The sequence below is a fragment of the Lygodium microphyllum genome, chromosome 22 (assembly GCF_053477565.2).
Source record: "Lygodium microphyllum isolate KBCC chromosome 22, Lygodium_microphyllum_v1.1.10, whole genome shotgun sequence".
In the NCBI taxonomy this organism is placed as follows: Eukaryota; Viridiplantae; Streptophyta; class Polypodiopsida; order Schizaeales; family Lygodiaceae; genus Lygodium; species Lygodium microphyllum.
Genome location: NC_141156.1, coordinates 71,485,601 through 71,510,960, shown reverse-complemented (window position 1 = coordinate 71,510,960; position 25,360 = coordinate 71,485,601).

Below are 25,360 nucleotides of genomic sequence, written 5' to 3'. Positions count from 1 at the left end.
ATCCATCTTCAATAATAGAAGGGTTATCACCATTGAAGTTTTTGATATTTATCTTCTCTTTGTATTCTTTGTCATAATATCGGGGCTGCCCACCATTAAAAGTCTTCTCACGAGATAAATTCTTTGTAAACTTGGAGCCCCAAGAGAAGACCCAAGAGAAACACCAAGGAAAAGGGGTTTCTACTACAAGAAAACATATCTTGTAACATCAAAAATCTTTTGTTTCATTCTTTTGAGAACCACAACAAGGAAAAGAACAAATCTTCATGCAGCATCATAGTAGATATCTCCCACAGATTTGATAGAATCAACCATAATCTTCAAAATCTTCATAGAATCCATCAATAGAACAAGAAACATAAAAGAACACACCACTTTTTAATGGAAATAATCACATAGTATTCATCTTCATTATCTTCATAGTTCTCTCTCTCAATCTCTCATAGATAAATACATTGTTTTGATAGAATTGGTTATCTCTAACTCTCTCTTTCTCTCTCTATCAATAGTACATCGTCTCCTCACTACAATTCCAAACTATAAAAAACTATTCAATAAGACTTCAAAATACCTCAAACTTCATCAATCATCAATCCATACTTCATACAAAAGAAAATCAGAACAAAATAGAAGCTAAACAAAAGGTATAAGAACCTCAACAGAACCTATCAAAACATCATAAAGCCTCATATTTCTGCTAAGAATCATCATGAGCTTTCAAAACATAATCAATATCATCCAAAAACACTTTCAAATATTTCCAAAACAACTAACATCACTCAAAATCCATCAAAAATCAACCATTCAGGCCTCAAAAACAATAAAAATCAACCAAAAAACTAGTCATTTCAGCATTCAACATATCCCTACACTTAGAAAGGAAGAGTCCTCACGACCTAAGGAAAAGAAGAATATAAGTTCAATAAAGAGCTCAATTCGATATTCTTTAGTATCTTCAATAATCACCCAACCACGACTCCAATAAGTGACTTGTATATTTGATAATACTACAACAAAAGGAAAACACCCTTTTGGATATTATCTCCTTTGTTAAAAAAATTTGATAGCAACACAAACTCATAAAGGATATAAGAGTTTTCTTTAAATCAGCATCATCTTCTACTAGCTTTGAATCCAATATCATCTTCATCAATCTAGCTTCAACTTTAGCTCCATTCAACAAACTTAAACAATATACACATACCACAACTCACACCACTTACACAAACAATATCTGAATGGCACCTCTTTAGAAGGAAAAAAGATAGATAGATGTATTTTGATCAAGCATCAAAGTTACAAAGGATAACGAAACAATGAAGATGTTCCCTTTTAAAGGATTGATGATTTTTAAACCTTTCTAGGGATTATAAAGATTCATCCACAAAGGTTTTTAGAGGATTTTGCAAGAATTGTAAACAACACATTCTCTCCAAAGGGATAACAAATCTGCTTGGCAAGCACAAATCATGAAAATAAAGCACATCCAGTTGATGGATATCCACATCTATATTGACATCCAAACATAACTTTGGCACTTGCTTTTGATCACCATCAGAGTGACGGTGCATAAAGGCTAGATACCATGAAAAATGAGCAGTCAATCTCACTGATGGATCCAAAGATTGAGAATGAAGCTGAGAAAAACGTAAATAGTTGTGAAATGCTTGATTTGCAGTCTTCCATTCTCTTGGAATCACAGGCCAGTTAATTTGGGGTCCCTTCAAAGAATCTCCAGTACTCCAGCTTCTTCTTCTCAGGATTGTCTAATCAAAACCTTCATATTCTGTAACCAACTGAGGGGGAGTCTGAATCAAAGATGAAAGATATGGGAATGGAATAAGGGATAAAGGATGAAGAGAGGGATAAGCAAAATTGTAAAAAGAAGAATAAGATAAGGTAGGAGAATCTGACAATTTAGCATTATCAAAAAGAAAGGGAGTAAGGAAATGTGGTGGGAACGTGGACAGGAAATGAAAAGATGAGGGAGGACAAAGAAGAAGGGGAAAAAATACTCGATCGATGATGAAAGGACATTCCATAAAAATAGGAATATGGGTTGCATCTTTAGGTTGAAATAGAAGGGGTAAAATGACATGTGGGGTATTCTGGAAAAGAGACAGATAAGTGTCATACCTATGAGCCATTTGTTGATAGCAGGTCAATGATGAAATTGATGGTCCTAAGGCAGAATGTCTAGCATAGGCCTCAAAAAATAAAGGATCAAAAGGAGGTTGCTTGGAAAGATATGATAAAAAATCAACCCTCAGTTGGTTGACATTTTGCACATGAGACAAAGCCTTTAACTCTCTTTGATTTAAGATCACAGAATCCAGCATAGGATGCCAAGAATCCTCTGGACACTCAGCTACTCTAGAAGAATACTTTTGAAACATTTCATCAATATGAAGCTCCAATTGATGTGCATAGGGTACTACTTGCAAGACTACATCTTGAACATACCAAGAGAGGTCTTCATCATCTGGAATTAACAAGTCACCTCTGAGGTTGATATAGAACATCAACATTGAATATGGGACTACTGAATCCTCAAACACCATCCTGACCACTTTAGTCAACAAATCAACATACCAGGGTCTACTCCAACCATCCTCTGGAGGAGATAAATCCATGGTTGAAAGTTTAACATAAAAGGCACCAAGTTCTATTGTTTATAATGAACAAAGAAGAGTGGACGGGAGGAACAAACTCCATAAACTGCTCAAAAGTAGTCCATAAGATATCCATTCTAGACTGCAATCTCTCAACTGTGGCCTGAAATAAGGGATATAAAGTGGCATTACGTTGAAGAACATCCAACTCCTGCTGAGACATAAAAGGAATCATGGGGGCACTGGGACTTGGAGGAATGGATCATGACTGCAACAGTTGGTCCTTCAACTGTTTAATCTGGGAGTAGCAAAACAAGTTTAAGAGAATGATCACATAGCATGTAAAGAAGCATAAATCACGGAAGTTAAGTTTATAAGAATATTTTAGAAGTTATTTTTTTCCATGTACAATGTCATGGATATCTTCAGTACCAATCTAGATAATATCATTGCCTTATACCATCTCATCATCCAAGAAAAAGCATCTTCTCCCATGAACATCCTTTGTTCACTGGTCGTAACATTAACTTTATAAGAATATGTCAAAAGCTATTTTTTCCCATGTACAATGTCATGGATATCTTCAACACTAATCTAGATAATATCATTGCCTTCTATGGTCTCATCATCCAAGAAAATGCTTCTCCAATGAATCTCCTTTGTTTGCTAGTCATAACATAGATCTTGAGCCATATCTCTCACTATAGCCTCCACATACTCTAGCAAAACACTATAAACAAATGTACAAGAAAGATATTCACATATTCACCAATGCAATGTCAAACAAACAATCTAGGAGCAAATAAGTCTAATTCATAATTGCCTCTACTCACTCCTTCCAAACAAACCCAAATACCAAATAAAAATTCCACATCATGTTATATTGTTATCTAAATGAGACATAATTGATATAAAAGAGAAATAATTTGTTTCCTACATTTTAGCCTTATGCCTATAAAATGGTACTGCGAAAAAAAGTATAGGCACACAAAAAATGGTCCCAAACCACAAAAACATATACACATAAAGAAGCCAAAATAAGTACAAATAAAAAAGAATACAAATATACTAGTACATAAACTCAAGAAAATCACTACCAATAAGCCCCGGGGGGTTCACTATAGATGTTGTATGGTATCACGTTGTCAAAGAGTTTACTGTTCATAATATAAATCATGGGATTCTTATGAACACAAAAGTGCTTCACTGGAAGTTATATGAGAAATTTGCATACAAAATTCAGACATTGTTATTCAATAACCACCTTAGTTACACAAGTTCTTTTGTATTTACCATATAATTTTCAGTTATACTATGTATATTTATGAAAAATAAGTCTATGGGAACCTACATTTTGGTCATCTAGAAGGAATTGATAGTCTGCAGGATAAATATCATTAATTCAGGTACAAAAATATGGTCAGAACCCAAGAAAGATGCCAAAAACTGCCAAAAGTCCACTAGGTCCACATGGGACCAGGAGTAACAGACTTAAGTGACCAACAAGTGACCTAGGATGGTCAAAAAGTGACCAGGGACTGAGCAGGGAGCAGCCCGCGTTTTTCGGCACAAAATGCAGGCTGCACTGTCTGAGGCAAACTGGAGAGAGCTGGAGCTATGGTGCATGAAACGGAGCATGCAAACTGAAGATTAACAGGCCCAACTACTGAAGATGTAAACATGGTGAGAGCTCCACTTCTCTGCCTCTTTGGTCTGATGAAAATGCATGCTGAAACAGTCTATAAAAGAGGGAAATCTAAGAGAAGAGTATTCAGCCTGCTCTTATGCACGACTTCTCTCATTTTGTTTACCTTATTCTTGGTCCAATGAAGCCCGATTTGTACCCAAGTACTTGAGTGATTTTGGGGCAAGCAAAGGGTGAGGATATTGAAGACTTATGGGCTGTTATGGGCTGAAATAACCAGTCATAAACAGGGCAACCCGCTGTTATGGTCCATTTTTATGAGCAAAAATGGGATTTTTATGGTTGTAATGGAAGGAAATGACCTCTTTTCTTCAAGACATTGTTCATGAATGATTAGAAGTGCTTCCTCTTGAGTTTATGCACTCATTTTGAACTTGATTATGGACTGGAATTTTCTATTTTAAAACAAGGCTGAAGCTAAAATTATACTTTTTCAATTCATTTCATGTATCTTTGGCCCAAATCTTGGATGCATTTGAATCTATCAAAAATATACTTGAACCAAAGGGTTGAAATCCATCTATGTACTTGAAATAAATGCCATTAGAGCTCGCATTTGACATTCATAAATGAATTGCAAATCTGAAAATAGCCTTTACGTTATGATGTATGTATCCATAGGCATTTGATGTAATCAAGTTAGTTTTATTCCTTCTGTTCATGTATGCTAAGTACATAGTGAAAAGGCTTGAACTCTTCTTCCGTACCTAAATCATTTCTAAATCCCTGATTTTATTAAACCCCAATCCATTTTTCCTTCCCGAATCTTGAATCCTAAACTCTTCTTCTGCACAAAAAGCCCCGGTGATAGACCTTCAACTCTTAATGCGATGACAGTGGTGAACCCGACGTGAAGGTCCGCTGCGGAAGAAGAAGTCCAATGGGAGAATCATCAAGTTCAGGAGGCGATGCTTTGCAACAGTTGGTTTGTCTAATGCAAGAGAGCAAACAACAACAACTGTAATTTCAACAGCAGTTGCAATTGCAACAACAATGGAGACAGGAAGAAGAGCGGATTGATGCTACTGCCATTAAGGCCTTAGAAGCAGTGCTCAAGCACTTTAATGGACAAAATGTGTCCTCTTTTATCCGCCTCTAAACTGACAAGATGGTCTTCTTTGGAGTTTCTCAACATGCCTGCAGCCGTTACTTTGCTCGCCTGGCTGTGCATGGTCTCCAAGACCGAATTCATGGTCTTTTCCAAAAAGATGTTGGATGGACTATGTTCAAGAAGGCTCTTCGAGAAGAATTTTTCCTTGAAGACTCTGGCCTTATGATAAAGAAAGTCTTCACCGAATGGGTCGAAAGGCCCAATAAAGGTTTAACCGCTACTGCTCTTCATCGAGAATTTGAAAGCAAATTTGCCCAACTAGATGACCAACAAGGTATGGAAAGTCAAAAGATTGAATTATTTTTAAAGGCTGCAGATTCTTCTCTTCAGGAGAAATTGACTGACCGACTTGAAGACCCTGACTTTGAGTCGGGATTGAAGACTGCTTGGAGTGATGTCACTGAAGCAGTTAATATGATTGCTCGAAGAGAGAGATTGCGTTTAAGATGGGGATCAACCCCCCCAACAACTGAATCTATGAAGGAGCCTGTTCCAGTTTCTCGTCCTCCTGTCTCTATGACCGAGCAATCAAGAAACTCTGCTGTTCCTTCTCCAAAGAAGGATGTCATGGATGAGCTAATTAAAAGCATGCGGGATCTCCATCTTAATTTAATAGAAATTAATTCTAAAGTAGAAAGGCTTGATGTAAAAGTAGAAGAAAGGGGTCGGTCAATTGCCCAAAGGCCTGCACGAGAAGGCTTCAAAAGACGTTGCATTTGGTGTGATAGCCTTCAACATGACAAGAGGGAGTGCGGTGCATTCTGTGAAGCTAAAGCACAAAAATTAGTCTTTTGGAAGGATGGTAAAATTCATGCAACCGAAACTGGGCTTTCTCTTGAGCCAAACTTCGGCAACGGTGGCATGAAGAAAAGATTGGAGGATTTGGCAACAAGAACGGTCTATGCAGCTGTTGATGCTGCAACTTATGGGTTGCAAATTGAGCCAACTAATGAAATTGTTAAAGCATGTAAAACTAATGCAAAATCTAAAGTGTGGACGCAGGCCTTGGAACGCATGGAGCAAGGCAAGGCAACTAAGGATGATTTAACCACTACCAGTCAATGTATTCGAGGGAGAACCGGATGGTCCGAGCATATGGATTCATTTTCAGCTTTTGCCCAGTTAGCTGAAATTAATAATCAAGAAGCCATGATAGAAGAAAAGAGAAGAAGCGATAAAGATGTTGCCTGTCCTTCTTCTTCAGGACCGACTAAACACATAACAAGAAGTAAACCAGACCAACAGAAGGCTACTGAAAATCTGCCGCCACTAGAATATGACATGGGAGATGCCCCTCAAGCAAAGAAGACAAAAGGAAAAAGAAAAAGAAGACATCCCAGTTACAAGTTGCAGTTTGACATAGAGACCACAACGGATCTTAAACAGATCCTAGAAGAAAAGATTCTTGGAAGTAGAATTGAATTTACATTAGGTGAAATTCTCGGTATTGCAAAACGAGGATTTTATGATGTAATAATTGATGTAATTAAACGAAAAAGACAATATGTTGGTGAGGAAACTGAAGAATCTGTACATGCTTTTTTTGCAAGTACTCCATGTGTATTTGCAGGATGAAGAGAAGCTGAAAACTCAAGGGACTCGATTGGAGGCAATCAAATAATTGATTTTGCAGCCATAGAAGCCAAAGATGAAGACATTTATGAAGCAGAAGTTGAAGAAGCCATAATGGTGGGAACTTCTCAATCTAAAGTACAGCCCATGCATAAGAAAGAAAATCTTCTTCACAATATGCAAGAAGAAAGCAAAACTCACTTTATTCCTAGTAGTCACTATTCCCGTACCCATTGGGCAAGGGCGATTACTAAAACTGTTGTTAAAATCGGTGAGAAAGAAACTCCATGCATTGCCCTTATAGACCATGGATCGGAAATTAATGTTATGTCAAGAAGTCTCTATGAGAATGGTGGATGGCCCATTGATGTGGACCCAGGATGGCGCATGAAGGCAGCCAATAACTCTTCTGGCGATCTTTATGTAGCATGTCCTTATGTACAAGTTACTATTGGTAATGTAAAAGATGAATTTCATTTCTTTGTTCAAGATTCCTGTAGTTATCCTATCATTCTTGGACAACCATTTATTTCTGAGTCTCGTTTAGAGACAAAGGCTCTTGATGATGGTTCATCATATGCTCGGATAAGAAGCAAGGATAATGATAAAGCTGTTCAATTCCTAACTATCTGTGTTAATCACCATCAGAATAGGGATCGATTGAGAGATCATCCTGTTCCTCCTAATGCCTAAGAATTTAAGGGTTTTCGCGTAGTGCTGCTATAAGTGGAGGCTATGGAAGTGTATCATGTCACAAAAAATTGCCTCCACATATGAAGGAGGCAAGGTCAAAAGCTGATTTGCAGGTTTTTTCAGCCAATGGTGTGGGCTGTTATAAACAGTTTTCAGCCATGAATAGGGTTGAAAGAAAGTATTTAAGTCATATGGAGCAAGAGCTGAAGCAAATTGATGTTTTACCTAAAGATGAAGAAATTTTAGGACTATTTTATGGGCTGAATTATAATGATACAATGGCTGAAATTTATATAGCCGTTCATGCAGAAAATCAAGCAGAAAATCAGTCCATACAGGTATGTACATTGGATATGTATGACATAATTCAAGAATTTGCAGATTATGAAGCTTTTGGACAGCCAAACCAGGATGAAGCAAGAGTAGAAACAAAGTATAAAACAGTTGATAAGAAGGTCAAGCCGGTAGCTACTCCTCTACCACTTGAAAGCGAAGGACTGGCAGAAAGGGTATCCAAACAACCAAGCCTTCGTGATCCTAAAGATATTGGTCACCAGTTTACAGCAAAAAGTCTACAAAAGTTGAAAATTGGTGAAGACTCTTTTCTCTTGCCGACTGAAAAGCAAATCTTCATGCAGATGTTAAAGAACCATGGTAAAGCCTTTTCATTTCAGCCACATGAAATTGGCTGTGTGGATCCGAGCATTGTGGCACCAATGGTAATTTTTACGGTCGCACATGTGCCTTGGAATCTTAAACCAATTCCAGTTCCAAGGGCTCATTTGCCTAAGTTATTGGAAATTTTAAATGAAAAGATTAAAATGCGAATATTGGAGCCATCTTCAGCTCCATATTCCAACCGTTGGTTTACCGTACCTAAGAAGAATGGATCTTTACGATTCATTCAATATTTACAACCCGTTGTCGTTGCGTTAAGAGTTGAAGGTCTACCACCGGGGCTTTTAGTGCAAAAGAAGAGTTTAGGATTCAAGATTTAGAAAGGAAAAATGGATTGGGTTTTTAAGAATCGAGGTTTAGAAATGATTTAGGTACGGAAGGGGAATTCAAGCCTTCTCACTTTGTACTTAACATACATGAACAGAAGGATTAAGACTAACTTGAATACATCAAATGCTTCAGGATACATTCATCATTTCATAAAGGATATTTTCAGAGGATTTTGACACGTCTAGAAGAAGTGCATTTAACTCTTTTTGGACAAAAGTCTGTCTTTGGAGTTGAAGAGGTTTTGATTGTTGGGCATACGTGTGGGCCTTATGGGCGAAGGCCATCACCAGCAAAAATAGATGGGATTGATAGAATGCAAGATGTATGCACGAATGTATCAGAGGTGCTAGATTCTTGGGTGCATGTGTGTTCTATTTGATATGGATTCCTCACTTTGCACATGTAGCCGATGTTCTTTATCAGCTTCTAAGGAAAGGTCAAAAATTTCATTGGGAAAGGAAGCATAAGAAAGCAATGAAGAAATTGAAGCAACTCTTAAAACCTGCTTCTACATTGAGAAAGGCTGACTATTCACATGGAAAGCCTATCATTATTACAGTTGATACAAGCCCAATCGGGATTGGATGGGCAATTGGGCAAGATGATGAGGAAGGGCAAAGATTTGCAATACGCTTTGGTGCAAAAGTATTGACTGAATGACAAAGAAGATATCCACAAGTAAAAAGAGAATTATGGGAAATTGTGATAGCCCTTAAATGTGATAAGGAGTATTTTATGGGTGCTCATGTAGTCATTGAGACTGATTGTTTGCCGATATTGGGTATGATTACTAGTTGTGCTACCTTGGACATTGCTATGCTCCGTTGGATTGCATACATCAAATCTTTGAACCCTGAATTTCAGCATATTGCAGGAAGAGATAACCTAATGGCAAGCATGTTATCGCAAGCACCCTATGAGAATGAAGATGGGATGATGGATGAGGACGAAGAAGATGACTTTCTTATGGCTGAAAATGATGTTGCAAGAGTGAATCTAGCAATGCAAGGTGTTGCTACAACATTACAGAAGCTTGGACAACAAAGAGAAGACACTTTAGATGTTTTGTATCTTGTGTAGAAGTGTTTCTGGAAGACAAATATGCAGGAGAGTGGTTGAGAATTGGTCAATATCTCAGTACACTAACAAAGAGAGATGAATGGTCAGATGAGGAGTTTAAGAAGAAGAGGAAAGCCTATGGATTTTTTATAAAAGATGGATACTTATGGAAACATGCTAAAAAGAAATAGGGTATGCCATTGCGAGTTTTGGGTGACAGAGCTTAACAAGTAAAAGTAATGCAAGAATTTCATGAAAGCTTGTGGGCTGGTCATAGACATGTTTGGGGTACTTTTACAAATATCAAAGAAAGATATTGGTGGCAGGGTATGTATAAGGATTTTGCTCACTTTGTGGAAACATGTACGACATGTCAAATGTATTCAACTGTGAGACATCGGGATAGATTGCAACCCACATATTCATTGTCTCTTCATTTTAAGTGGGTGGTGGATTTGGTCACAATGCCTACAGGTCTTTGGCAAATGAGGTATCTTGTGCTTGCTTGTGAAGTCTTGACCAATCAAGTGGAAGGGAGAGCTCTACGTATTAAGACAACAAATGTCGTATGTACTTTTCTCTTAGAAGAGATCTTTTGTCGATATGGCTATGTGGAAAAAATTACAACAGATAGGGGTGAGTTGGATGCAAATGAAGCTCATGATTTCTTTGCACGTTTGGGGATAAAGCTTTCTTTAACTTCAGCCTATAACCCAAAGGAAATGGCAAAAGTGAAAGAGGTCATCCACCTATTGTGAAGGCATTGGCAAAAGCATGTGGAGAGAAGATAAAAGAGTGGCCACGATTGCTCCCTTATGCTTTGTGGGCTGACAGAACAACTCATAGTGCTGTTACACGATATATGCATGTAGAATTGATGTATGGTCAAAAAACTATCATGCCGATAGAAGAGATGACAGTAACATGGAGTGTGTTACCTTGGGAGGAGGAGTTGAATCGAGAGGAGTTGTTGGCCTTACGCATTAGACAGTTGGAAAGAAAGTCTGAAGACATAGAGGCAGCAACTGCAAAGTTAAGGGCAGTAAGGATACAGAACAAGAAATGGTTTGACAAAAGACATAGACTGAGACCAAGGACCATACAAGATGGGGATCAGGTATTGGTTTATGATAGCAATTTAGATAACCAGCATAGTGCCATGCAAAAAGTTTCCAAAAGATGGTTTGGACCCTATGTGGTAAGACAAGGGTTTGATAATGCTACTTATGCATTAAATGAGCTAGATGGTACAACCCCATAAAACTTTCGGTAGCAGGGAAAACAATCAAATTATTCAAAAGGCAGGAATCTACTACCTATGAGTTGCCAGAATTGGAAGAAAATAGTGGCCATGATATAGGGGCTAGCCATGAAGATATGGAATATAAAGAAGTAAAGGATATGGTTGTAGAGGATGAGGAGGACTCAGAATCCAGTGACAACTAGGATTTTGGTACATACTGGAGGATGTGCAGGTTCAGAGGGGGTGGATGTCGTGATATTATGAGGACACAGTGTGAAAAAGTATGGAATGCATCATCATCTGACTTCTCTATTGATCTAGAGATTCAATGTGATATGAGCCATTAGTACTAGCGTGAGTTGCATGGATTATCCAAAAATACTAGATTTTTGGATAATTTTAGTCTATTTTTTATATTATTTATTATAAAAATCCAAAAAATTTAGAAAATGCTTCTAGATTAGGATGGCATGCAAAAAGTTAGTTGCTTTTTCAGCCAATGAGGGGATTTTCACAAGAAGGACAGATGGACAAAATTACACGCGTCGCGATCGCTATAAACAGGCTGAAAACTGCAGATTGAACTGAAAGAAGAAGGAGTGATCTAGGAGATCCATGAGCAGGTGTCCTGCAGTTTTACCCCCCTTTCGAAGCCAACGGAGCCATCAGATTTGGGTTCCAGGCAGTAGAGAAAGAGCTGATTTTTTTGATCCACATTTTTGGTCTACGAAGGAGCTCTAGGAGAACTAATGCCTGGAGATTGCTTCTGAGTAGTGCAAAGATTCCAGGTTCTTTCAATACATATTGAATCAATTCATTGTGATTTGTTTTTGTCGTTTTTACCACTTGGATATTCTCTATCTTCTCTTCCATCTCCTATCTCTACTTCCTTCTACTTCTGATCCCAGTGGATTTGACCTTTCGACAAAAATCCCTCTGACAACGATAGAAGCCATCATAACTGACCTAGAGGAAGAAAGGAAGCTAGCCCACAAAGCACTGCAAGGCATACTGGAATACAACTGAGACTAGCAGACTAGGAGCCTGAGGCGGCAGAACGCAAAGATACAAGAGATACAGTGAGTGTTAAACCTAGCAGGCAAGAATCGAACTAACCATGAGAGAGTGCTAGAAGTAGACTTGACGCTGAATGAGCTTCTCATGAAGCGATTGCTAGACAACACAGTAATAGAGCATAGCGCTGCAGTATTAGCGACATCACTACTAGTAGGATTAGGGGTAAACCGAGGCTCCAAGAGCTAGTCTAAGATACCAATTGTCACTAAATAGCTCGATAAGTACCAGCCCCATGAGGATCCATACAACATCATAGAGCGGTTCAAGCAGGTCTGCGAGGCCAATAGTCTAACTTGACTCAACACTCTCAAGCATTCGGGATTTGCTTAAGAGACAAGACTTGTACATGAGTCTAGATGCCATAGAGCGAGTGAACTTCAATAGGCTCAAAAACCTCTTCATTAAGAGATTTTTCAAGCCCAAATACTCTAACAACCTACTAGTATGACTTATGAATGTCAAGCAAAAAGAAAAAGAGGACATCCGCAACTATGTGACCCATGTGAGGAGTCTCTTCAAGAGAATCCCGATGGGCAAACGACCAACCGAAAGATCAGTGTCAACGGTATTCATCAGTGGAATACAAAATAAGGAGCTTTATAAAGCCTTCACAAGCAACTTGAACTTGTAGCGAGATGTGCTAGCTAGGGTGTTCGAAGAAGCAATTCAAGTAGACTACTAGCTGAAGGAGAGGACCTCTAGGAACTCGAACTAAGAAGAGACCAACTCTAGAAGTTTGGAGAGAGCTTCAGCATCTAGCGAGCGATCAAGCACAAGTACCCAAGATAAGGGAAGGGCCACGAACACCAACCAGGAATTGAGTGACATGAAAATGGAAATAGCCAAGATGCATGAGATGCTAAGATGACCAATGCGCCCACATGTCTAATGTGTGTACTGTGGTGAAAACCACTTGCCAATCGAGTGTTAAGACCCCACGTCACGACCTTGTGCTAGAATACTTTCGTACTCACAACCATATGATCAAGCTTACCTAGTAGCAAATAGGCTACAACAATTCTTCAGAAGGGAAGCCCCATTGGCCCTTCCCATGCCAAATGATGTTAAGCTGGTTGTTCCTAGAATGGACATAAATCCTATTGGAATACCTAGACCGCCTGGTCCCTATGTGACCAATCCACCAAGCGACAGTCCAATCCACTACGTGGAAGAGCCAAATGAGGAAGAGACTTACGTATACCCTTATATCTCGCATGATGATGAGTGCAACATAGTCCTTATGGACTATTGACTAGTACCAGGGTGATGGCATTAGGTAGGGGGACGAGGTAGAGGCCTAGGAGGGCAAACCCAAGAACCAATCATATGTTGGACTTGCGGTCACCCAAGACACATCTCATCACATTGTCTTGAAAGGGAGCAACAAAATAGAGACAGGGCTGACCTAAGGTGCCCTAAGTGCAAAATCCCTCATCTCTTTGTTGACTGTACAAAGCAAAAACCATCCTCAAGTTTGGCTAATGTGCCATCCGTCCCATTGGGGCTATTTGGTGTGCCGAGAATCTCGATGGGGAGGCTACACCTATCCCATTGCATGTCATGACCCGTGCACAAATGAAACAGACCGGCATATCATTGCCACGTCCTGGTAATGTTGACGTAGCCTCAATAGGAAAGAAGAGCTATAGTCAAAGGAAGAAGAGACTTGAAGCTAAGGTCATACTCAAAACTGACAATACCACAATGCTATCTGCTAGAAAGAAAGTCATTGACGCTGAGGCAGAGACATCAGCCCCAAAGATAGTTGAAAAGGGAAGTGCTAAGGTCAGGGAGTACCCCAACCTGTAGCGCCAACTAGTGGCAATCAAGAAGGGGAAGGAGTGGGTAAAGGAGGCCCAAGAACATCTGAAATATGCTAAGCCTATCTTAGAGGACAAGATCAAGGATCTCTCCAGCATAAGCATGCCAATCTCACCCCCTCAACCAAAATCGAGAGATGCGACTGCGCCACAAGCAGTACTACTTAGGCAAAGCCTTTATGCTATGGGCTAGCAATTCAATCATGGCCATTGGCTAGGACACTCCGGAATAGGAGAAAGATGAGTAGCCAACGACCTCCTCACCACTCTAGTGACCACCCTATGATGCTAAGCCTGGAAGATCTGCTTAGGCAGTATCTCACCCTATGGTAAGACTTGAAGTAGTGGATTGAAGGATCATGAGAGCAAGATGTTGCAGACCTACAAGAACATGATGCAGAGATGCAGATACCGAGTTTGACGTTGCACTCCATGCCTATGTCCTTGTAAATTAATGCTTTTTGGAAAGGCACCGAGATGCATACGGTCTTACCGGTCTTAGCTCTAGGCAACAAAACAAGGGATTGTAGACACAGGGGCAGGAGTTAGTGTACTAAGCCATGCAGTGCTCCAGACTTGGGGCAACCCACCTATCGAGACTCCTAGGTTCAATCATTAGGGCCAAAAACGCTTCAAAAAATGCACTTTTGTTAATCACGGGATTAAGGAAAGGGCCAAAGAGAGTTCGCCACGTGTGCAAGAATATGGTATTCTTGTCTCCTCTTTTTTAGAGGTAATGGAGTCCATTTCGTGATTCTCTCTTCTTTTTTAGCCAAAACCCCTAAAGTCTGACATGTTTTGGAGTCCCAAAGACGTTATTTACTTACAAATCTGACAAAATAAGTGACAGAGATGTGATGAAATTAATAATGAGTTTTTTGAAAGTCGGGAGATCTTTCAATATTGTTTTTGGCACCCAATACATACTCATTTGTATTCTTGGCGCTACTTTTTAGTTCATTCACCCCTCTTTGAGCTTCTTTCTTTGCGCTTTCATTCTTTTCATGGCTTCCTCCAAGCGCCCTTCTCGTTTAATACACTCTTGCACAGTCTATAGCCAGGGAGCAGATGGAAATTTTGAGCCCAAAACCTTTGCTGTAAACGATTGGGTTACCATGCTGCCATCTTGCAAGGGCTCTCATAAGGTGAAAAGAAGAAAACGAGATGATATAAAACATCACTGGAAGGGGCGTATTATTGCCTTCAAAATTATGCCCGAAGGCTGGTTTGTCAAGGTGCAACATGTTTATATGGCCAAGGATATGCACTTACCTCCAAACGAATGTGTTCCCCAACAAAGACATTGTAAGTTATTAGTTGAATAACATATATAATTCTTTTCCATTTATGCAAGTTCTAACAAATGGTTCGTCATTGTAGATATCTTTCCGTCAACAAGTATTGAATGGCAACCTGTGGAAAGCCTAAGTGGGACTTTCCATGCCATTCATAAGGTATTGGCAGACATTATTTATGCCGATCAAACTGTGTCTTTTTTTAGTGAATGCAAGGTTTTTATATATTATGCACAGTATGTGGTTCCCTCTAAAGCGGATAGGTATGGGAATATCAAAGATTTGCCATTGCCAAGTCTTTCATCTCTAAACTGGGAGATTCCTGACAAGGTAACGGTGCAGAGTTTCAAATTCAAAATATCTCAGGATATTAAAAAGTCCATGACAGCTGGAAGGATCTCAAGAAGAATACGTTTATCATGGTTTGTACCCCTCCATATCTTCGTGGCTTGCTTCAAAACAGCAAATTTACAAAGAACGAAGGTATCCTGGCTAAGTAGAAACTTTTTGGAAGAGGAGGCTGCCACCACTGCGAGAAAAAAAGTAACAAGTTGGTAAAAAGGGGTCCCTAAAAAAACCAACAATATGAAAGAAACTTACATTCACTCCATCTATCTTGAGTATCTTTGAATCTATTGTCCTGCAGACATTTGAAAAGCACTCTTTTTCCATAAGTATATGTATGACTTTGTGACTTTGCAATGGTACTTCTTGCTAGAGAGAGTTATATGGTTTTCTAGGATCAACAATATCCTCATATGTGATGTCTAAGAAGGTAGTCAGGAGCCTGCCAGCACTGCAAATGGAAACATGTAACTAAAATAGATAATCAAATAAAATAAATAATTAACCAAAAAGCAAGCAGTATTCCATTCAACCCACATTCTTCCTTGGCCATGGATACCACTTAGAGAGTTCATGAGGATAATTTCTCTGGTGAGTGTATCCGATGTAATAAAAAAATTTATGGTAGTTGTGATGGAATCAAAAGCTTTGAAAGACATTGTTATATTTAAACCAAATCTTAAAAAAAATACATTGTTATACTTGAACCAAATCTAGAAAAAAATTCCATTGATAACAGTGGATCAACAATACACATAATTTTAGAGATTTATTGGCTAAGAGATGCAATAAATGTCCTAAAGCTAATAGCAAAAATAAAGGAGTGTTATTTGCAATCAATAGCACAATTATTCTATATACTAAAATTTTTTAGAGTCAAAATGCCTTACCTTATGCAATAATAAACTACAGAATCTAACAATTAAATATCCTTTTTACAACTAGCATGGACTTGTCCTCATGAGATATGCTAAGATAGTCCTCTTCCTCAGAAGTGCAAGAAACATTAATAACCATTTGCCCATACACCTCACCCATTCTCTTATAATTAACAGGTCCAATTACATCGATTTTTCTCTTGCAAACATCATCCTCGGTACCTTATTCTGCTAATCATATTAAAATCTTTATTCATTAGGGTGATCTTATGAGCATGAGCAGCAACAATGCAAGGATAATTCATAAATTCATAAAGTCAACCATGTGAGGATAAGTTGATATGACGTGAGAGCAGCAAAGCCAAATTTTCACAGGGTCATATTCGCACCGTATCGTGGAGCAGTTCATACGGCGCAAACGTGGCAAAAAGCATAATGTTTGGTACTATACTTTTCACTGCATATCATGGATGACTTGATATGGTGCAAGAGTGGCACAACAAAATCTCCGTAGGGGTCCTCCTCCCTTAGTATCGTGAAGGAGTAAACATGCGCGTGCAAAGTACACCCCCCTTGTAATGACTTATTTTTTTTGAGATCTTAAACCTATCAAAAAAATTCAAAAAAATTTCCATGAGTTTATTAGGCTTTGAAATATTTTTAGGAATTTTTAAAGATTTGTTTGAGCTCATTTGCTATTTTTAAAAATATTTTTAAGAAAAAAAGGCCTAAAAAAGACCCAAAAAACCACAAAAAAAACCACCCAAAAATAGCATTGACGATACGGCGCGAATATGGGTATCCGAGTGTTTAGGCCTTTTTTGCTTAAAAATATTTTTAAAAATAGCAAATGAGCTCAAAAAAATCTTAAAAAATTCCTAAAATTTTTTCAAAGCCTAATAAACTCATGGAAAATTTTTTGAATTTTTTTGAGCTCTTTTGCTATTTTAAAAATATTTCTAAGTAAAAAACGGCCTAAAAGAGACCCAAAAAATCACAAAAAAAACCACCCAAAAATAGCATTGAAGATACGGCGCGAATATGGGTATCCGAGACGCTCGGATACCCATATTCGCGGCGTATCGTCAATGCTAAAAGAGACCCAAAAAACGGTCGTTTTTTGCTTTAAAATATTTTTAAAATAGCAAACGAGCTCAAAAAAAGCTTAAAAAATTTCTAAAATTTTTTCAGAGCCTAATAAAGTTATGTAAATTTTTTTTTTGAAATGGAGAGTGATTATTTTGATGGTCTTTTTTTTGTGAAATTGAGATATATTACATTTGAAAAAAGATATATAAGGATAAAGCATCAATAATGTAGTGATGCTTTCAGTTATAAAATCAATCTGCTTTAGAGTTCTGAGAGAAAGAAATAGATTCAAGTCCTTTCTATTTCTTATTACAAATCAAGGGAATAGATCTTAAGAGATTTGCTAGGATATGATATCATGAGTAGTATCATCCCATGACATCAAGCCACCATTTAGGTATTGAAATCTGATAGTGCTAATAAGAATCACAATTGAAGATATTGAAACTTGAAACCCCATAGTGCTAATCATAGTTGAGGGTATGATGAGAAAAATACTCCCAAGAGCTAATATTAAGTAAGAAGTTGTATCCTTCATATTCTTCGAAGCATCCTGCACACATAAAATCATCTTAGTCCTAAAGTTGATATGATACACAATATCACTAATACTTCTATATATTACTTGTTTAATTTTTTTATATTTTAAGAGACAAAATTGAATAATAAATATTTTTAATCTATTACTAGGTAAATATTTTTATCTCCTAGAAATCAAAGTACTTCATTTCTTCTAATTATAATATATTATCCTTGTCTTATCAATTAGTCCTTGCTAAAAAGTTGATATTACAACACTGTATAATGAAGATATTCTATTTTCAAGTGTCAAGATCAAAGTGAAAATTTTCACTTTCTATTCTATTAGCTTAAGGATTATCCTTAGTATATCTATCCCTACCAATTTGCATCAACACCATGGGACTCTTTTACCCATTTTCTTATGAATCAAATTGAAGAGATTGAAGAAAAAGCTTGGATTTAGTTGAAACAAAATCTTACAGAATGGATATCTTAGGGGTTGAAGTAAAGATGCGGCTTGGATGTCCCAACCTAGTTGGGTCTGCTGAAAACTAACAAGATGATCTCGTCTCAGGTCCATGGAGGACCATATCTCTATAGCTCAATCGGCAAGTAAGTGGTATTGATCCTCTGTGTAGAGACTCTTTTGATTGTTGATCACCTTCTCAAGATTTTGTGAAAGGAGATGAAGGGAGACCAATGGACGCTGCTGGTAAGAACCGGACGTGATTTTGGTGAGAAATTTTACGACAGAGTAAAATCTACTTTAAGAACTAAGAAACAAAGTGAAGAGGAGAGAACGATGATTCAAATGAATGCAGGCGAAAAAAGAAGCGTGATTTTGGTGGGAAACGTGATAGTAAAATATTCAAAATGAAAGAATAATGGTCGAAAAGTGACCTCTGACATGAGTTAACGTCCTTAGGCATTTAATGGCTAACCTCTTAAATGAATAATAAATTCTCTCATTAATCACGTCTGAATGGCCAAATTTGGAGGGTTCATTATTTTAAAACCTCAACTAATTAGTAACTTAATCATTTTCTTACAAGTGCCATTTTTGAAACGTTTTTGGCCCTAATGTGCCATATTAGCTAATTGTTAACTGTCAGACGAATAAGGTGAAAATTCTGGAAAAGCTAAAGCAGAAGAAAAAGGCCAATGCAAAGTGAAACGAAAGACAAAGGCACGCCAAGAAAAATCTAGAAATACAATAAGCGCATAAAAGTCCCAAATAAGGGGAAAAGGCGCAAAGGAAAAGAGCAAGTCAGTACTTTTGTAAAAGAGCCCAAGCACATCATGATTTAATTTAAGGAGCGCGGCTCTCACCCGTGCAATTTGTAAATGTGGACGGGCGGTGGAAAGAAAGCTAGGAAGATAGAAGGACAATGGGAAAAAGGGCCTAGGCCACGACCGACCATGTAAAAAAGGGGATAGGGGGATGACTGCCCAAAAAGGGATTTAGGGTTTTGTATATAAAGTTGAAAAGTGAATGAGAAGCTCATTCTTGTGTGTGGCCAAAGCTTCTTCTTCTTCTTCTTCTCTTATTTCTTGCCTTCTTGCTTGTGCTTGAGTGAGGGATTGAGGGAGTGTGAGGGAATGAGGGAATGAGTGTGTGAGAGTGAGGGATTGTGGAGAAGAAGCTCCCCATCTTCTCTCTTCATATTCTCTTCTTCTCTTCTCTTCTCTTTTCTCGCGCGGTTATGGAGGATGGAGCTTGACGAAGAGGGCTTCAGGTTTCTTGAGCTTGCCGCAAGGATCGTGGAGCTATCGGAGTGCAAGAGAGAGAAGGGAACTTGATCGAGCATCAAGGTAACTACACTCGTAAGATAGGCATTGTGCACCGGCTATGTGAGAGGTAGCCATGGCCTGTCAGGTTGAAACACTTGATCAATAAGCGGTCCGTAGGTCTCGAGGTAGAGCTCTGTAGTTCCCCTCCATTTTGGTTCCGCCGGGATAGACATGATCGAGCCTTGAGTGCCTCGCGCATCAAATCGAGCACAGAAGTAGGGTTTGCAGCTTGAACCGGTTCTCAAGATAGTTAGGAGATTTAGGAGGTTTTAATCCTTGGAGCAAGTATATATTTTAATTTTTTGTTGAATATTAGAGTAGGACCATCCATCTCCATCTCTGGTTTTTGTTTTTGTTGCATTAGGTTAAGATTAGGATAGGAAAAAGAAGGAAAACAGAAGGGTTCTGCTGCTGTTGGAAACATGGAAATAGGGGCACAAATTTAGATTTCTGGGTGGAAGAGAGTGAGGGATTAACTTCTGAGGTTGCAGTAGGCTGGGATGGGGCAATAAGAGGCCTAGGGAACCAAGAAAGACCACATTTGACATTCTACCTTGTGAGAAGAGAGTGAGCTGGAGAGCCAGGGAGAGAGAGAGAGCTACCGGGAGAGACCTCTAAAGTGCCGATCGATTCGAGCGCCACAATGATTCGAGGTATGCCTGGTAGTTCCTTGTATTGTTTTGCACTTATTTGGAAGGCATGGGATGATTCCATGGAATAGGTGTTGACCTTGAGGCATCGCACGCAACTCGCGGGCCGTTGTCCGCGCCGTCGGACCAGTCCGTCCGATTCCCAGAATCAGATCATTCAATTTCGGGAGTCGAACCGTCCGACTGCTAGAATTGGACCACCCTGTCCGATCCGATTCCCTGAATTGGACCACTGCAAGAATCGGACCCAGTCTCAAAATGGGACCACGTGTCCTAGTCCCAAAATCGGACCTAGTGTCAAAATTTGACCATTGGTCCTAGCATGAAAATCGGACCAATCGGACCATCGACCCATTGCAATAGTCAGACCTCCCCTGTCAGACTAGGCAAATCAGACCAAAGTAGAAATCGGACTGTCCGAGTCCCACAATGGGACCACCCTGTCCGAGTCCCACAATCTGACCACCCTATCCGATTTTCACAATCGGGCCACCTGTAGTGTGTGAGACCCTAAAACTGACCGAGAGACCATATAGAGCTGAAACCAAATCATAGATCGATATTGGGCTGAAATTTAGAGCAAGTAATTCAAATTTTGGCTATAAATGGTCTTTCAATTCATGTATGGCATTTACCGTAATAGCCCTGCGGGCTGAAGGGGCTGCCCCCCAGACCCCCGCAGAGGGGGCTTTGCCCCTCGACACCTCCTCCAAGTAGGTTGGAGAGAAAATGCGGACCATGACAGGTCCTCCAAATTAGACACTAGTATAGTAATGGCTCTACACGAGCATGGATTCTCACTTGCAAAAGAGCAACCAAAATCCCATACCCAAACAGAGATAAACAGAGACCCTAGAACCTCAATGGGCCAATCTAGCCAACAAGGGCAAAAAGTCCACACTACAAAAACACATACGTGTTGCATTCAGACTGCATCTAGTCAAAGCGAAAAGCAACAACATCAAGCTACAACAACGATAATGACTAGATATGACAATCCTGATGATAGATGCTCCTTGAATAGCACCGCACTAACGATCCAAGACATCAATGGAGAATCCACATTTGGTCGTGCAGTTGGGGACTCAAGGGCATTTGTCAGAAGGCTTAAATTTACAAGCCAATACCCAGAAGACAAAGACATAGTACCACCTGCTTATCTTAGGGTCAAACTCACTGTGAAAAGAGAGCACACTATCGATGCTTTGATTGATGAAGGATCAGATTTTAATATCTTGACCTATCAAGCATGGACCCTACTAGGCCAACCATAGCTCACACCGATTAATGCAACTCTTAGCCATTACGGGGGACACCCACAAGCGCTCATAGGGAAGTGCAAAATCCTTTCAACAATTGAAACTGAAAGCTTGCCTATCCTATTTCATGTTCCTCCAAATAGTGCTAGATGCGGGAAAGAAACCCTCCTAGGAAGACCCTTCAAAAGGGTGACCAAGTGTGAGGCCGACTATGTAGCATGGAGAATACACCTGACAGTACCGGGTGTGAGGATAGACATAACCTTTAGTAAGGGTGACCTCATCGAACCTCGAGGGAAAGGCAAGGAAGGTGCTGACATAACAGTCAAGCCTACTAACAAGAGCAAGGGCTTGTTGGAAGAATTGATACAAGCACAGGTGGAACAACGAGAACCAGTGAGTGAGGCCATGTATGAAAGAAGAAGGTTAAGAGACAATGCCAAGGATAGGCTTTGGACTTACAAATATCATAAAAGACCCCAAAAGAAGCCCAAGCCTTATAGACGAAGGCATCAAGGGAGGATTAGCACAATGCCATGATGGATATCCAAAGCATTGCTACATGCTCAAGGGTATTACACAGGTAACCGATGGATTTGGATGCCAAAACCCCCTTCTAAACCTCTTTTATCGACTAAAGGCCAAATCATATCAAGAGCAAAGAAGCGTAGAAGGAGATCTAGACGAAAAACCAAGTCTCGAGTCAAAAACATTGGAGTGATCGAGCCCCTCACGGTCGAAATCAAGAAAACCAAACAGGACTAATCGGAGGGTAGATCCTCAGCCTAGCGTGCTTGACAAGAAGACATTAGATGTAATCGTTGAGGATACACAAAAGCCACCAGTACCCAAGGAGCCTTTGATTCCCCGAGAGGATAATGAGCACGAGAGGCACAACGCTGCTTGTGAGAAGGTGGATTGCTCAACAAAGCAAATGGCACAATCGTCTAATAGCCTCGAGCAAATCATTCAACCAACCAGTGCCAAGTCCACCTAAGAGTCCTAGATCTCCTACACCCTATTTTCCCAAGCGGACACAGGAAGCACAACAACAGTTGTCAAGGGCAGCTACTCAATCCCAATCTCTATCTCCATCTAAGCTTCCAAATGTCCAAGAGGTGGGACATGACACCATCTGTAGCTCTCGGCCCAAGGATATAATTGTGCAACCTAATGTGACTAGATCAAATGATCTACACAGGTGAATGCTCAAAGGGCAAAAAAAGACACGACCACTTCTGATCGCCCTAGGGACTTGACACCGCAATCCACCAAGAGTAGTCAGCCCACTGGACTAGCCGCTACTACTTCCAATCAGGGATCACAGCAGTCACAGCCCTTGGCCATGACAACGCCCCTTGCAGAACATGTCCTTAGTAGTTTACATGTGGAGGAGGTGTCGCAACCAACTTCTTTGACAACTCTAGCACTTCCAAAACGCCTTAAGCCTAGACTGGAGGAGTTAAATAGAAGGGAATTGACTGGAGAGCTAGACTCTCCGAAAAGGGAGGCAGTTGTACCCTCACAACCTAGCGAGGCTATTCAGCAGGCCATGGCTATGTCCCATAAGGACACACTAGAGAAAGAGAATGCCTAGGCCCAACCAAGCACATCAATGGTTGACCTAGTCTAGGGTCCTGAGTCATTGAGAGATACACCTTCACTGACCAAGAAAAAGAGGAAAAAATAGCAAAAACAACAGTAGTTACAGGTGGTTGTGGACCCCAAGAACATTGACACCAAGAGTGCTAGAGAGCTGAGGAATAAAGCTTCGAGTCCATCCACCAATGACCCCATTGATGCCTCTCCTAATAGCGGTGAAACCTCAAACACATCCGTGTGCTCTAAAAAATCAAAGCAGTCGTTACCATCAATGGTTGCTTGCAACACTCAATCCACTGACAACAGAACTCGCATTGACCAATCAAGAGTGGATACAATGCTATCACAACAGGGTGACAAATTTATACCAGTCACATCCAAGGAGAACCATGATGCAATAACGAAGACTCAGGAGAAACATGGAAACCCCAAGAGCATAAGAAATCCTAGCGTTGACCAATCTTGCTCGTCTAGGCCCCCAGCTATGCTAAAGCTTAGGCAAACTCCTAGAACCTTGCATGAGATAGCAACCGAACAAGCCCTCATTGAACATAGAAGTGTCATAGAATGCTTAACCAAGTTGGAAACTAAGCTCAAAGTGTTCGCACGTATCTATGTCTTGGTAGACATAGGCGCATTCCCTAAAGACCAGCTTGAAGAATACTTGCCATTTCCCTTATCCTGGGAAGAGTAAGAACATCTTGACGAGCACTATAACAGGCTCTTGCATGAACGCATACGACTCATCTCAGACGAGGAAGCCGACGAACTACGCTTAACTGTAACATTCAATGATGTGCTCTGCCAACCAAATCTCTTAGAGATAGAGCAACTAAAGCAACAATCAGAGGGTTGAAGTCAATTTGAACAACGTTGGTGTGAAAACCGCGTTGCAATGGCCAAAGTAGGAGCCCAAATCATGACAGTCTCAGAGGAGTGATTGGCCAAATGGCGATCTCAAAGAGACACAACTTATGTGGTACCAACTTCCTTTCGAGTGCTGACTACCATTCGGGGTATCGACTTAGCTGAAACTAGCCAAGAAAACTCTCTGTCGATAAGGTTCTCACTAAGGAGGAGTTACATGTTGCCACTAGACTCGAACGAGGTTCCATGCTGCTCAATGTTGCAAAATATCTATCGGTATTGAGTAAGCTGCCACAAGTACTAGATGCGTGTGCCACACTCTAGTACAATCTGGAGTTCTACAATTGGCTTTTATCCTCATGAAGTGACAAGGATTTGTAAATATGTACATAAATAAACAATGAATTTTGTGACCCTGTATAGACAATGTCAACACACATAAGCAATGATAGTCAAGCGCAGGGAGAAGAGTTGCGTTCAACATGCTAAGCTCCTCAGGTCCTCCTCTCACCACACATTTAGAAGTTGTGTGACCATTCCCGCCTCCAGGTGGAGGGCATGCAACCCTCATTACCACCATATGAATCCCTAACCAACATCTCTGATGGTGTAGACAGGGTACCATCCCTTTCTATACACCTTTCCCCCTTTCCGGTCTATCCTTCCAAGGATGAGCCTTGCCCCACTCCATGACAACTAGTCCATGCAACTTAACATGAGCCAAGATTTGCTAATTTACTGGAGGAAAAACAAACATCATCATGGGGGCCATCCCTCTACAACAAACATTGCATGCCTCACCTCTCCCCTCCTCATCATATGCGCTTGATAACCCACTATATAATCCCTTCCATGCGAATAGTTTTATCCTACCTCAAGGCCTAATCCTTGGTTCGCATTTTGCAGATCCCCCTATGGTAGCCGACATGGCATACCCAGTGCAGCTAGCTTACAAGGATGTTATCCGTCGTCGAAGGGAGCATGTAGCACAAGCTCCTCCGCCGGAACGCTACGTACCTACCCTTAAAAGGTATGCAAAGAAACGAGGCCCCAAGAAACACCACCCCGGATGTAGGCCAAAAAATCACAAGGCTAGGGAAATAGAAGCTCAAGGGAGCACATGGGGCATGGCAACACTGGTCATGCAAGCTCCCACCAGATG